Source organism: Dermacentor variabilis, chromosome 11, assembly GCF_050947875.1.
Source record: "Dermacentor variabilis isolate Ectoservices chromosome 11, ASM5094787v1, whole genome shotgun sequence".
Classification (NCBI taxonomy): domain Eukaryota; kingdom Metazoa; phylum Arthropoda; class Arachnida; order Ixodida; family Ixodidae; genus Dermacentor; species Dermacentor variabilis.
In genome coordinates this window covers 22,959,994-22,976,560 of record NC_134578.1, presented here as the reverse complement: position 1 = coordinate 22,976,560, position 16,567 = coordinate 22,959,994, and the positions used below count along the sequence as shown (strand labels likewise).

The 16,567-nt window shown below is 44.0% G+C and overlaps 1 non-coding gene across 1 annotated transcript; it reads left to right on the top strand.

Moving 5' to 3' along the window:
- The first annotated feature begins 13,601 nt into the window (after positions 1 to 13,601).
- On the top strand, positions 13,602 to 13,674 carry TRNAS-UGA (transfer RNA serine (anticodon UGA)). The gene has a single exon. It is a non-coding gene; the product is annotated as a tRNA-Ser (tRNA).
- The last annotated feature ends 2,893 nt before the right edge of the window (positions 13,675 to 16,567 follow it).

Here is a 16,567-nt window from a genome sequence, read left to right as displayed (position 1 = left end):
TGCCGAAGCTGGGCTCGGGGAAAAGGCCAAAGGTATCCAAGCCCACGCGAAATAATCGCTTAGGTTGAATTTTGATCGCCTGTAAGTACCCGACAGGACGCATTTCTGGCTTTTTCCAATATTGACGGGGCTTGCAAGCAGCTACATAGCACCGTAAGGAGCGTGCCAGGCCGGGCTAGTAGAAGCGGCGGCGTGCGCGGTCGTAAGTTCGAGCAGCCCGAACGTGTGTGGCAATGGGGCGCCATGAAGCTCCTAAAGCACGGTTGAGGGGAGGTGTTGAGGATCGACAAAGAGAAGGGAGGACCGCCAGTATGAAAACTGCGTCGGTACAATATCCTCTCGTTGAGGATGAACCACCGTAACGATAGATCAGTACTAACAGATTCCATTCGGTCAATGAGGGTCCTGAATGTAGTGTCATGCCGCTGCTCGTTGGCCATGTACAAAAGCTGGAAAATGGAAAGAACACTTGCGGAAGCGTTCGTGTCAGCGTTGGCGGGCGTGGGCACAGGGTAACGGGACAAGAAACCGGCGTCCTTGTGTAGGCGACCAGACCTATACACCACCGAATAGGAACATTCTTGTAGCCGGAAAGCACACTGTCCAAGCCTCCCTGTGAGATGTTTAAAGGACAAGAGCCAACAGAGGGCGTGGGAGTGCGTTACAATAGAAAACTGCCTGCCGTATAAATAGGGGGAAATTTCCCTACTGCCCACACAAGGGCCAAATATTCGCGTTCGGTAATAGAGTATCAGCTCCGCAGGTGACAAAAGACTGCTAGCGTACGCGATGACACGTTCATGGCCGTGGTGAACTTGTGCCAAGACGGCACCGATTCCGTGACCACTGGCATCGGTGCGCACCCCTGTAGGGGCTGAAAAGTAGCGATGTGTCCTAGAATCGGTGGGGTGGTGAGAATGGTGGTAAGGCGAGAATAGGCGGTGGCCTGGATGGCTTCCCATGAAAATAGCGCACTTTTCTTCAGGAGATCTGTGAAAGGGCGTGCTATTGTGGCAAAATATTTCAGAAAGCGGCGGAAGTAAGAGCAAATGCCCACGGAACTTCGGACATCTTTTGCGAACTGTGGAACAAGAAACTCTTTCCCGGCGGATCCATAACTTCATAAGATCCATAATTCCATAACTTTATCAGATATAACTTCACATAAAAGTTTTTACACACTTCGTTTGTATGTCCACTGCTGTGGATATGCGACATTACTTGTATATTATTTTTCAATTACGAGATTTTTTTATTGTACTTCAGTCTTGTCACAGAGTTTTTGGGCCTGTTCAGGTGGGCTTATGGAAGAGCCATAAATTTGCTTATGGAAAATCACTATGACCAGGCAGTTCATTACTAAGATGTGGTAAATAAATAATACGTCACAATTAGGGCACATATCGAAACTGGGAAACCGCTATCGAAAGTTAATGATGCCGCTACTGCTTAGATGAAATACCAAGGATGTAGCACCGATTTCTAGATATTCGTTCCTGAAATGTGCCACTAAATATGGTTCTCAAGAATTTAGGAAACTGTATACTTGTTTCAAAATGATTACAGGCAGTACGTATATCATACAGGAGAGCGTCGCAACATCAAAGAGGCCTCCAGGACCCTCAACAGAAACAACTAAACACGCATGTATTAGGGCCATGTAGTTAAAAATTACTGAGATTTGCAATAATTCAGAGAGTAACAAGTATTCGAAACCACCAGTGGTAATGTTTTAGGTAAAAAAATAACAAAGCACGACAAAATTACATAACACTGTGCAATTATTGGACACGGTAAGCTATACAATTTGTTATAAATGAATCAGGCAGAATTTATTTTGAAAGAAATGTTCAAATGGATGATTTTAAAGGTTGTGGATGATCATTCATAGCTAAATGTGATATATATATATATATATAGTAATTTCTTATGTAGTCTAAAATACATGAAATATGAGAACACGACAATAAGAAAAAGCGTCGTCGTATCGTCTTCAAGTGTCCTACAAGATCTTTATGCTAGAAACGAGCATTTCTTCATATCATTTCGAGTCTTCAATCATAAGTATGAACCGACTGTCTCAGCAGCAAGTACTGATAAGCTGAGAAATAGTCCAAGATTTTCCATACAGTAGTCCGAGAAACCCTAGCTGTAACGCCAACGCAAGTTTGAGCAGATTTCGGGGGTGGATATTTCGAATGTGTTACCAGTTTTAAAATGTTTGCCTAGTAGAGAAAACGGCTGCACTATTTCCCGGCTTCAATTGCGCTACTTCAACGTGTGAGATAAAATGAATCGATCTAACTAAATATCTCGGCGTATTTTTAGACTATTTATAAGAGACGTTGGGGGTTTTCCGTGAAGGTGATTGTTCCTCTCGCCCAAATCTACTTGGAACAGAGAAGTACCGCATTGTATCGGAATAAAACAAAACCTTCTGAATTGAAAAGGTACCCAAGTATTACGCCTTTAGTAGTTTCCAAAAAATGGGACAGTATTTCTTTAGCATTTCGGAAGTTGCTTCGGGTGTTCCCCTAAATCTACCAAAAGCACGATATGTCTGGTTATGTTTATACAAACAGTAAAGAGTAGCGTATCAAAAGTTCTGTACTTTCTCACGTCGCTTTTAGTCGGCAACGTCTGGGCCAAAACTTTTTGTTGCTAGGTATGCTTAGCTATTGTATTATTGACCGCAGTCGCCCGCCTGTAATGACAATAATTATTCTTAATATTAATTGTATGATAGGATCCCGAGACGACAGGATATGAGGAATTACCTGCTGTCCCAATCCTAACAGCTAAGCCCCATCGACTAAGGAATTTCTGAAAATAAAATAAGAAGGAACAAAACCAGAAAGATAAGCCAGCAAACGCATGAAATGTAGCATAATTACATCATATGATTACATATGAGCATATTATGTGGGTAGTCCGAACAGGATGTATCCGCAACGCGTGAATGTGCAGGCGGAGCACGTGTTACCAGAACTGTCACTACCTCTACAGTTACAACATGAAGAAGACTAAGAAAAAGAACCATTGACGCTGCGCAGAATGAAGCACATCACTGCATATCTACACATATGACATGGATAGTGCATTCAGTCGAAGAAAGCACAAAATATTCGGAAGACGCAGTAATTATGGCTTTCGCGCCAACAGTAATCATCGCTTGTTATGCGGAAGGAAGCATTCCTTCCCTGCGTCTGCCGTTCGACTAGAGATGATCGCGTGAACAGCAAACTAGCTTGAGCCAGACGCAAACTTCCCTCACTATTGCCACAGCCGGCATAGACAGGCATCGCATCCTTGCAAAAAAATTATTATTCGAAAAACAATGACCGACTGTAGTAGAGCAAATTTAGCCGCGAAGAAAAAAGAAGTGTTGCTTACAGTCGGACGCGAAACAAGATTTTGCTCTCAGGGGCAGGTATTACGACAGCTATACAGCACGATAGGAGTAAGCGCAGTGCCTGTAGTTCTAGCTAGAGGGGTGTTTCCCGGTGGGAGGTACTTAAATTCAGATGCAGCTACACGCGGCATTGCGAAGTTTAGTCTACTCACATGTACGAGTGGTTTCATCAGCTGCGCTAACTTAACTGAGCTGCGCTAACAGCGCTTGTGTATCAGGAGCTTTTCAACCTTCTCAGGAGAAGCGGGCTCTTACTTTTTGGACTCGGGGTCTTGAAAAGTTAGGCCCGGTAAACATGGACACAATAGGCACGAGTAGGAAAAACAGCAAGGATAAAGGCAAGAGTGTTCCTGCTGTCTCTGTAGTTCCTGTTGTGTTCTTTTTCTCTAGATCTCACCTTTCTAAAGATGAAAATTCTTGTCAGCCACGCAGCTTTATGATGTTGTGCTTTTTAGAGATTCAAAGCCGGGACTATACATTAAATGTCGAACAAGACACTAACCTCGTAATCGTGGAGATACTGGTAACTTGATAAACGGTTTCGCGCGCACGATAAGAGCAGCAAGAAGTTCACTCCAAGAAAGTTCCGGTAACAGATGCCTTATTGCTCTTATGCGCCGGAGCACAAAACGCGTTTCGAGTTGTTTCACTGGGCGTAAAGTCTATATTTAAGTTTTGACATAAAACACATGCGCATTATGGCCCAGCACTAGTGCATAGTATTTTTGATACCCCTTATGGCGACCTTCACTTGTAAAATTGTCGTTATTTACGGAAGAAAAGTCGAAAATCTGCTGGCTGAGATTTTAACGCACTCCTGCTACCCGCTATCACCACTATTGCCTTTCTTGCTCGCTAGACTTAGCGGGGATGTCACAAAGGAAGCCATCCAGAGACTATGTTTGTAAACAGCGGTTTGAGTCTTCCTGAGATAGGAATAAGGGAGTTTTCGACAGTTTATACTTAAAGAAAACAAAAGGTCTACATAACGAGTAGGTTCCCGAGAGCCGCCAATATGGATTTATCTTTATTTGCATTAGGAGCATGGGGGGCTTTGAAGAACACTGAAGTAGACTTCGACGGGACTGAGGTCTACGGCTTTTGCTTTGCACGAGGGAATCGTTTCCGAGTTTCCGAAGGTAATCATTTCTAACCTCCTCGCATCTTCTGCCCTTTTCCCTTCTTGCATAGAGGCTCACTACGGTAGCTTGGTTGCGTTTGCGGTGCGCTGCTAAGCGCGAGATCATGGGTTCCACCCCGACCATAGCAGCCACACTTCAGTCGGTAAGAAACAAATGGTCATGCACTTTAAGTTTACGTTACACAAACGCAGGGCGTACAAATTGTTCCGGGGTCTCGCGTTGCGGCTTGCCTCATGATCAGATGATGTTTTATAACGTAAAACACGAGCTTATATATATATATATATATATATTATTGCATTCCCTAGCCGGACATTCTAAGCTCTCTTCCTTTTATCTCCTCGCTTTCTCCCTTTATTATAAGACACAGAAGTAGCCCATGGAAGTAAACAGCTCACTGACCTTCTTTGGGTGACCGTGAACGCTTTATTTTACGGCTTCTTCTTTCCCTCCTTTCATGTAGTAAACTTGCCTCCTTACCGCCGATAACCGGTCTGATGCCCTTGCCGCATTCTTGATGAAAAAAGAACCGGATACCCGCGTACTTCCTTATGTTCCTCTTCCCACATGACAGTCACTTTTTTTCCTGCCTTTGTTGCGAAGAACGGCAGAAAAGGAAGGACAAAAGAAAAAGGAGAAGCAAGAGCAGTTGATTACACGTCCACCGGTCCCGTCACTATGCTCTGTGGTTCACCTAATGTTTCCTGCAGGACAGCCTCGGAAGGCACATCCAGAAATGCGCCACTTTATATACATCGTCGCCAAGGCGGTAATCAGTGACGGCCGGTAAGTGACGGGATCCACTTTCCCAATTACTATGCAGCCATGAGGATCTCTCCCGGATACGTATCGCGGTACTGTTCCTTTAGTGGCTAGGGGAAAGGCGCAGTTGACCAATTCTCTAGCGATTCGGAGTAGCAAAGTTGCGTTCTTGTCGGAGAGTGAATGTGGAGATATATACACCTAAGTAGGCTTCTCGAGGGCTCATTATGTGTTTGCTGCGGTTGCTGTAACGAACTTTACAATGAATCCTTACCAACTTGCCCGACTTGTCGTCTTGATGCTCGAAATAGATGTGTTGCAAGAAAGAAAATTCGCAGCGAGAACGTAACACATGCCAACAAAGCATATGTGTGCGTGCGCCTGAGGATTGAATTGGAGTATCTGGGTTGATGGAAGCCTACTACTACTAATGATTTCACCCGACAACCGCCTTTGAACCTTCCTACGTGCTACCACCATACCCTGCTGCGTACTAATTTGGGCAGTTAAGGCTTCTAAATAAATAACTCAGTATGAAATGTTTGCCATTCCAATGTGCGTTTGCGCAAATGGTACCCGGTGAGGTCTGCTGCTTTAATGTTGGTGGTAAACCTCGGGATTTGTGCACATATACGTAAAAACGGCAGCAGAAGCCATAACTTCTCAAAATGCGGCTGTTGTCAAAGTAGTCGGATCTCTTTGCCGTCTTGTTAAATTGTGCAACTGTTCCATTTTAGAGGAGCGAAAACAACCGAAACTTTCTAGCTTGCTTGTCCATTTATCTCCCTGTAAATGCAGACGGACCACACTATTTTTTACTTCAGGAGTATGCGAGGCGACTGCTGACCGGTTTCAGTGAAGCAACGATGAGGCAGTTATATTTCGCATTGCTTAGCTTTTCTAGAGAATCGTGGAGTCGGGAAAGTGATTCGACTTCTTCCGCAGGCTCCGCAGCGAATTGGTTTTCACGCGTTTCTTTGTAAACTTGCTTTGAGTGGGAAGCGCGCGCTCTATAAAAGTCACGCGAGCGTTTGTCCATAGTACAAACATTCAGGCTTAAATCTTGGACATTCATCATCACAGAGCTTCGGCACGCACGTTGCACTTTCACAAGCGTCCATGGCTTCGCCAGAGTTTGGCCCTCAGTGTGCGCGCAAGAAGTTTCTGTGCCTATAATCGAAAAGACCTCCTGAAAAGGCATCCAGCCCATCAATCTTGTTAGGATGTGTTCCCCTGTCCACATAGACACGCGACTTGTTAGGTGCTTCAATAAATAGGCGTGGCAATGAGTGAGCCTTTCGTCGCTGTTCGGTAGGCGCTTCGAGTTGACAGTTCGCGTTACGCTGCGATATCGAATGTTGAGAAGTAATGTATTTAGACCCTATGGAGAACAATATCTTACGAGGGCTCGGTCTGGGAGACATGTGCAGTCAAGCTAAGGTCGTTTCGACAGCCAGAATATGCATCCATTCTTAACAAAGTTTGTTAACATGATTTGAATTATACAAAGAGCACAGGGAAAAGCGATTTGAATCTGTGACTAGCGGCCGGACCTCATTTTCTACACAGCTACCTGATAGGCCATCACATCAAGAAATGATAATTTTGGTTCTACTTTTTGATGGAAGCAGAATCAAGATCCAAAACCACTCATAGGGCTTGGGAAAATATTTTGTCCTAATTTCTGGGCAGACGATAGGATGATCGTCAAAAGAGTTGAGTGGTACTGAAATCGAAGACCATTGGTCATAATAATCGTCACAGAATAACTATATACGTGAGGCAGTAATAAATATTTGGATCCTCTAGTAACTAACAGTTTACCAACAATAGCTCACATAGTAAATATCGCGGTTATTACTCCGACAGGCCTTGTCGATTTACTTCGTGCCTTGATGCACGCGATTATTTGCATCAGACATTCCTCTGGAGGCTAGACCGGCGTATTTTTCTGGTAATTAACATATATGAAAAGTCACTATATTGCGCTTCATCTTTTAAAACTTGCCACCCACACATACAGCACGACGTCTTACATGTGCAAATGACCAACTTGTTCGTATGGTTTGATAAATAGCATGTAGGCTGTCCCTGCTATCCTCGACCAAATTTTTACAGATGTCAGAGAATAAAAAAAATGCTGGCGGTTTCTTAACCTAACTTCGCACAAAATGCGCTTCATTATTTGCATAGGGTGAGCAGTTTTTTGTTAAAGATCGGTGCGTGATAACTGAGACCACCAGTGTAGTTTTCTGAGCAAAATTACGAAAATTACGCCATGCTAGATTTCTCAGTATGTTCCATCTAGAAAACGTCCAAGCTGACTACCCCGCAATGAATATTATCCAAAACATGGCTGGTGACTCCGTAAAACGCCGAGCACTTCTCGTTCACTGCATATTTCATGCTTTCCTGCAATTTCACCACAGTATCTAAAGCACGAAACTAAGAACAGCTCATCAGATGCGCAGTAATCGCCATTGTGACTATATGTCGAGTGCCATATTTGCATACTAGAGAGACTTTGCGTTCTACTGCGCCTAAGTATGCTTGTTAAATCTGACGTGTCTAATACGTAAACATCCGCCTATTTTTTAAAAAAAGATATTTAATGGCGTTATCCTGTTACTCTATTTCTTTGTAACAATTATTTTCGCAATAAAGAAAACGAGTAAAAACAAATATTTTGTCCCAACCTGCCACCACAGCTTTGCTTCAATCCGTCACGCTGTCCATTAGGCGCAACCATTGTCGTTCCCTTCGTACTCCGGTTGCTTAAACAAAACCTAAATGTGTGATCAATGCATTGAAAGGTCAGGCATGTGAAATGGCGGCTATCCTTCATTTGTACGTGTTTTAACTTCGAGGAAGCACGGCCTGACCAGACGAGTGGCACTTAGTTTGACATCCATTTGCTCTGGAGTCACACTTCAGTGAGAACCTCGTAAAATACCTTGATTTCAAGACGATCATTTCGAAAGATGCATGGCTGTTTATCTTCCGGCCAGCAGCCACTGACGCCAAAGTGCCCAGTCAGCGCACTGTCAGCGTCATGTTTCGATTGCATGCTCAGATTTCGCGTGGCGCCATGCTGTAGCGAGGAGGCTCGGGAAGCAGTCAGTTTGGCTCTGGCGCTGGATCGAAAGAATTCGATCGGATGGCGTTCAATGGTTGTGCCATGGTCACGGTACTGATCGTCTATAGTGCGCACAACTTCCGCGACACTGAAGTGTAGAATGGTGGTTATGTGATTGGAAGTTACCGACCCGTTATGTGAATCACTCGATACCTTTGGTGAGCATAAATGTGGCATGAAAATTAGAACGAAAATAGAACACTCGCCGCTGCAAAGAAGCACGCCCATCATTTTAATTACGTAGAAGCTTTGAAAGCTTGACTATGAAAAGAGAGTTAAATATAAAAACTATTAAAGGTTTCCTTCAGGCACCTCGTCTCTATGCAAACGAAATGTATAGGCCACTACTGTAACCTCAACACATGGGCTGACTGGCCCGTAACAACGCAGGCTTTATAAGAAAATTGGTATTGTGAGTGGGTTATTATTAAGTTTTGACCATCTGGGTTTCTCTACTGGTGCTTACAAACCTTACAATACGAGCGGTCTTACGTTCCGTCTACTTCTAAATGCGGCGACGGCGGCCATTCAACCCGCGACAGTGTTTTTTCGCAACAAAGGCACGCAACAAAGGGTGCGTGATCTTATGAGATGCAGTACATTGTACATTGATAACGGACGAGTGCGCGCAGCTCTGACGTGATACAGTGACGTAAAACGCGCAGTTAAGCCTTGCGTTGTATCATTCGGCATTGGTTAGAATAAATATTCCCAGATGTGCACGTACAATTTCAGATCAAGTCGCAAACTCTTTCGTCAGGGATACCTCGTGTTTTCTGTTGTCTTTCGCGTCATGCCATTGGTTATGTTTGTGTTCTTACACCTTGGTGCTTGTTTGTGGATTCAAGATAAGCTTCAGATCGTCGATTCGCCAGTCCTACTAACGAGTGCGTGAGAGGCCCAGTCACAATGTTGCCCAGCCGCAGTATTCCTTGCTGCGGAGCAATGTAGAGAGTGAATCTTCGAGTGGCAACCTGGGCAAAGCATCCTACGTCTCTAACGACAGATAGAAGCGGACGTCAAAATGAATACAGGAGTGATCATATAGCAACCATCGCTCTAAAATCAGCTTTGTTTTATGTGTTTACATTGAAATTAGCACCTATGCTGACTTTTAGACACAGCTTTTTTATAGTGCTACGTTAAACCTTGGCATTGCTGATTGTGCAAGAGCCTTGTATCAGTGTCTGTAGTCTACTCTACATTACATGTGCATGTTAGTTGATTACTGCTATGCATTTACATTTACATTCATCAGCTTTCTTGTATTTTTCTTTGTATTCATTTCTGTTTTGTTTTGCTTATTTCAAACACTCCTGCATACGGCTGAAGAGAACTTACATGTGAAAGTAAAAACAGAAGCCAGGGCATCACATGCGTGCCTTTCCATCTTAGATGTGACAATGGTGAATAAATCCGTTTGGCGACAAGAAATTACGCCAAGCTGCACCACAGAATCTACGATCCCCCTCCTTCGTGTGCAAACCACCACCGGCACCTTCTGCCTTTAGAAGTTTCCCAGGCTATTTTATCACTTTGCTTGGCTACTTCTCCATCCTTATAGTTGCACTGTATTTCATTCCACCCACCTAATTTTCATTTTCCGCTTCCTTACTATGACTTTTGTTTGCTCAGTACGTGGTGGCATAAGTGGGTGGGCTCAAGCATTTGTTAATTAATTCATACGAAGTAACTCGTTAGATTTTGGCGCCCATTAGAGAGTCCCATGTGCTCACTATAAACCTGAAGCCATCCATAATGATGTACCTTGTGACCCTTCGGTTGCTCAGTCAGTTAAAAATGAATCAATTAAACAGCCGCACACATTTCTGTGGAGTAGTTATAATATTAATGTGAGTAACCGCCGGTGACTCTAAGTGGACATGTGCAAAATTAGTTGCAACCAGTGATGTTCTATTGCATGAACGCGCTCATGACTCGGAAAAATCTCGGGTGAGTCAGTTTTGGAGTCTGGTTACGTCACCGGCCTGTGCACCATCAGAATACTTTAAATATCTGTATGTGAGGTCGCCTTCAGGCATATGTCTTCGTTACTGAAGAATCAAAGCGCCAAACAGACGACACAAGAAGAGACACGGACGAGCACTTCTTGTGTCGTCTGTTTGGCGCTTTAGTACTTCAGTAACATGCACCAACTAGCCCAACAAAAAGTTCTGCTGGAATATGTCTTCGTCACTGTTATTTGTCATTTGCGTGCCTCCGTGCGTGTCCGTATACCCACGTGCGACCTGTGAATCATTAAATGTCAGGCTGCTTTCAGTCGTTTTCAAGAGTACTACAGAAGTGATTACGTAACGTATTCACGCCGCATATAATATTGGATACATGTGGAACTGCATAAAAATGGCGTTTCAGCATTTGCTTGCCATCAGGCACCTTTCGTAAGAATTGATGCTGATTTAACTTATAACGTCGTGACGTGCAACGGGCCTCGAAGTGCCTTTCAAATCCAGCAATTTTACACACACACACACAAAATAAACAAATATTCAGAATGCGGCATGGACATGCCTACGTATGACGTCTTCAGCTCCGTGTTTACCATAGGGAAAGCTGTTTTTACCCCACAAAACGCGACAAAATGGTTTCATTCTCCACGTACGCGTAGATGTCCCCGTCAGCACTTAACCCTCGCTGTTCAAACAAGCAGCAAATGGCTTTTCTCGTTTTTTGCCACGCCACGCGTGAAAGGGATTACCTTCCTGCTCTGCTTTCGGGTCCCTGAAAACTATTTGGGCGCGTTTTTGTGTCCGAGCGAGCGCACAAGTCTTCGTTATCATTCAGAAATGCGATGAGAAAACACCACCTGGAAGCTCTTCGACCTTGTGAAACGGAGAGCCGGTTGCTGTTTCTCCCACTCTCCGTCGAACTGCATCGCGCGATGGATCGATCCGCTTGACGGAAGTGGCTCAGTTGCGGAAGTGTCTTGCAAATGGGGAGAGTCGCGAGATCAATCCTTTCAGGGAAATCTTATCAGGGGTACACGTGGCATCCGCTTTGCGCTCTGAGGCCCGCATTCCCTGCTTCAGTTCCTTCCCGTACCGAGGCTTCGTGACTGGGATGAGAGGCGAAAATTTCCTCTCGATGCGAATCCTATTTTGCGCTGTGGAATCTGCTGCTGTTGCCAGGTGCCCTGTTATCGTAGGAGAAAGGCTTTGGAATATCAAAGTGCCAGTGTTCCTTCTATATTTGCGCACGACTCGCAGTCGGTGAATTGCTATACCGATCGTTTGCCTCAAACCTCTTGTGAGGACTGACATACTATTTTGCCTCTGATTATTGTTAATAATTGCCGGCGCCAAGCGTGTGCGCCGTGTGTTATCGAAGTGTGTAAACACTTGACATGGAGCAGCAAAAAATAGAATTTCGCAAATGCATGTGAATGTAATAAACAATGAACATCAGAGACAGTGAAGCTCTGATGCTCTGTTGTCTCTGCCGAACTCAGTTTCCTGAATTATTGCACAAGATGCTGCTGGCAGACTCACCAGCAGCATATTCTTTTGCAAAGCATTTCTTTAAATATTCCCCAGCAATAATGTCAGATTGAATGGTCTTGTCTGATGACCGAGATGCGATTCAAGGAAAGTGCAATGTGTAATTCCTTTATTAGTGCGCTTGGTAAGAGTCGTCGAAGTCGCAGTGTCACCAAAAACAGTTCATTTTCAGCTAAACATCGCTATAAAATGATGATGACGATGCCTTTTCGGAATTTGTTTATTTTATGCTTCCATTGGGTCTGTACGTCTTCATCATTTTAGAACGCAGCTCTGAGACGGTCCTGCCTGTGGCGAGGGTCGGCGTCGGCGTAAGCGAGTGAACGAAGAGAGAACGAGGAGCGCAGCGGGGGATGAAAGGGGGCGATAGCGAAGAGAGCACGAGAACAAAAATGGAGGAGGAGGGTGCAGGGAACATGAGGCAGAAAGCGGAGGGAGAGGGTACGGCGAAAGCGTGAGGAAGTAAAGCGTAGTGTCACGCTAGACCTGTTAGGCGACCATCGCCGCGAGAGGGCGCTAGAGCACCGCGCGTCGTCTCTCCACTTCTTCATCTTTCTTTGGTCACTGCTTTTTGCTGACTAGCAAATGTCAAACGTTATTCCTCTACGCACGAAGCGCCTGCGTCTATCAGAAGTTTCTCGAACATTATTGATAGTTCTATTCGGTGGCGGTTGTCACGAAAGGTTTTTGTAATCTAATTACATGGGCGACGCCAATTCTGTTGCACATTCTGGAAGCCAAGCGAGCACTAGCGCTTAGGCTGGAACCTTCAACAAGTCGTGTATAAAAGAAGACGCACTTGACCCGTAGAACAGGTTTTCGACGATCACCGACTCTGCTCACCGCCATGTTTGCGCTTGAGTGCGTTTTGTATGCACAAGTTCGCCCCAAAAAGAGTTGAATTTGTAGCTCACAGTTTCGACACTGTGTCATTCTTCCGTTTCACTACCACGTGACAATATAATCATAATTACAACCGGTACGCCAACCACGATGCCACTCACGCGGTTCTTACTGCTCTTCCATGTCAGCGCTTTCCGCTTGGCCATCATGATGCTTTTACCGTTCATTAATAGACCGACAGTTCCCCTTCGACAGCCACTGTATCCGACGCGCTACGGAAAAGGACTGACGTGGCCTCGGACTTTGCGGGTGTGTGCAGTTCAGCTCAGTTTGGTCGGTGTTCTGTAACAGTCTACGAACATTGGCAGTGCTGCAAGCTTATCACTGAGCTACATAAGGGAGGCGTCTGCAGTGCGTTGTTGAGGGGTGGAACCAGCCTGACAACAACGATGCCGCTCACGCTGTTTTTGCTGTTCTTCCAGGCTAGTGACACAAAGCTGTCTCATTTCGCTGCGGTCTCTGTTTTGCCGGTTCCACCCGAAACAGCGTCCTGTGTGAAAAAATGCTGTAAACTTAGGAGAGAGATGAAATGTCGTTGTCGTCTTTTGTGACGTCACGCTTATTGACCAGTTGCCTTCACCCAAAAAAAAGGTCACATTCTCTTGACGCCTGCCGCAAAAAGGACATTCTACGTCCGCCGCCAAGTTCTGTGAGTGGTGGTGCTGGCTGACACTCCCAGGGTCCTACTAGGACACATAAATACCCAAGAAAGTGGACGGGAAAACGGCGTCGTGGTAGTTCAATTGGTAGAGCATCGCACGTGAAATGCGAAGGTTGTGGGTTCGGTTCCCACCTGCGGCAAGTTCTTTTTTCATCCACTGTAGATTCCATTATTTTATCGTTTCTTTATTTCATTTAATAAGCACAAGTAATTGTGCCTATGTTGTCCTTGGTGTCAGCGTTTGTTGGCTTTTTATGATATGACTAATAATAAACGGGCCCCTCGGTTAACCCCCTTTATTCTCGTTTATTGAAAACTTCAGGTTGATAAAATAAATAATGGCTCTGATGGATATTATGATGTTCTTGAAACTGAAGCTGACTATCAAAATAGAGATGAATTATGGACTTGCCTCAAAAACAAAATGCTAGAACTTCGGCAGTGTTTTATACTTTTGTAGGGTGCTAAATGAAAGACAAAGTGCAAGTAAGCCTTGCTTTTCGAAAGCAGTGCGCACTCTTGAACAGAAAAGGCAAATGTCTTGTCATAATTTCCTCCAACTGTCGTCAAGTGATAACAGGAAGAAGCTGAAAAATATGTCATAAATGAAGAAGGCAATTTGCGTAACCATGAATACTTTTAGTGAAACTTTTCAGTTGAGAATCAAAGAGGATCCCAAGCAATTTTGGAAGCACCTGAAAAGAAATGAAAACGAGGCAACATCTATTGCGTCACTTGTCTCCCAAAGCGACTTTGTTTCTGACGACGAAGCTGAAGCGGAATTGTTTATTCAGTATTTTGCTTCCGTGTTTTCCACTGTGATGAGAAGCAACGATCACCACAGAAGTGCCCTGCGAGAATTCATAGCCGCGATGGACGATATGGATGACGTCGTTATCAACACTCGTGGCATAGAGCTGTTGCTTTTGAAACTGAACACTGCTAAACACGGAGGGCCTGGTGGTTTAACTAATATCTTTTTTTTAATTTGTGCGCGTCCTATAGCTCCTTGTTTCAAAATACTCTTTGATCAATCAGTCGCAGAAGCTTCCCTGCCCAATGTTTGGAAGATTGGTGCAGTAGTTCTACTCCATAAATATTGTCCGCGAATTGAGGTAGGTAATTATCGTCCAATTTCTTTAACGTACGTGGCATGCAAAGCTTTAGTGCACATTTCATACTTGAGTATTGTAGGGCATATGTGTCGGTGGGTATTCCCTATTTAATCCCTCTCAAAATGGCTTCAGAAAGAATGTGTATTGCGTAACACAATCAATTTATTTCACACGATATTGCCAGTGCTATAGTGCTATGGACGAACGATTTTCTATAGTTTGTATACTTTTAGATTCCAGGAAGGCATTAGACACTGTATCCCATTCTTTGTTCATTGAGAAACTTCATATGTGCAACATTAATATACAAGTTATTGCATGGATTGCCGAATACTTAAGACTCCGCACAGAATACGTAGTTTTGAATGTGCTGAGTCATCAAAAAGAGACTTCTCCTCTGGCGTCCCTCAGGGATCAGTTGTGGGTCCATTTTTCTATCAGTGATAACAGTTTGCGATTGGGCGCTGATGATTCCGTATTGCACAAGCCTAGTAGTTCCGAAGAAAACTGCCGTATTTTACAGTATGATCACAGCCGCATTGCTCAGTGGTGTTGTAAGTGGAATTTGAGTTTTAATACAGCTAAGATAGTTTTCATGTCATTTAGCAAGAAAAAAAGCCCCATGTTTGTTTCAGTATACCTTAGATAATATTGCATTATAACGGCTGTCTGTATTTAAATACCTAGGACTTTATTTTACTACTGATTTCAAATGGCATCGTCACGTTGATAAAGTAATAGCGAGTGCAGGTAAGTCATTAGGGTTTGTACGGTGCAACGCTCAAAAATTCAGTACGGCTACTAAAGAGCTACTGTTCAAGACGTTCGTCAGGTCTGTGTTAAAATATGTATTCCATGTATAGGACTCACCAATTGTTGGTGACAAGCAACGCCTTGAAAGAGTACAAAATTTAGTTGCAAGATTTGTTACTGGAAATTACAGTTTTGCATTTAACGCCGCACAAACAAAGAATAATTTAGAATGGGAGTCTCTTGAATATCGCAGAAAGAGACTTTGTTTAAAACTTTTTCATAGTATCTTTCATACAACGATTGGTATTGGCTGGCAACCGTATATACTTGAACCTTTTTATGCGTCAGCTCGAGGCGACCACGCCCATAAAGTGCATAATAATACATAATAATAGTACATAATAAGTAAATAAATAGAAATGTTTTGCCACACAGAACTATTCTTGATGTTTCTGTTTCCTAGAACAATACGGGAGTCTAATTGACTACCCTCGTCAATGGTTGATGTAATATCGAATGATTCATTTTACGCCTTCTTGGATCGATGCAGCCTACGCTTCTTCTTTTTTCTGCTTGCGACTAGTGTCTATAATTCTTTCATCATTATGCTTACCATTCGTACTCTATTGTTCATTTTCAAGTCGTAATGCACAAATGGGATTGATGTTTCTTACTTCCCCCCACTGTAATGCCTGAAAAGGTTTGGGTATTGCATAAATAAAAAATAATACAAAATAGTGCCCACAAGCCGTGGTTGCTCAGTGGCTATGGTGTTGGACTGCTGAGCACTAGGTTGTGGCATTGAATCCCGGCCACGGCGGCCGCATTTCGATGGGGGCGAAATGCGAAAATACCCGTGCACTTAAATTTAGTTGCACGTTAAAAAACCCCAGGGGGTAGAAATTTCCGGAGTCCTCCACTACGGCGTGCCTCATAATCAAGAAGTGGTTTTGGCACGTAAAATCCCATAATTTAATTTTTTTAATGATGCCAGCCAGTACTTTCTGAACACTAATCGGCGCAACCGGTGGAAGCCATTCATCTGCCGCAGCTACTCAACTAACTGCCCAAGCAGAGGCTCTGCGCCGTCGCAGAGAGTAGCCTCCCCATCAGAATGGAATTATTTTCCGCAATATGTCGCGAACTGAAAGCGCCTAAATAGCTG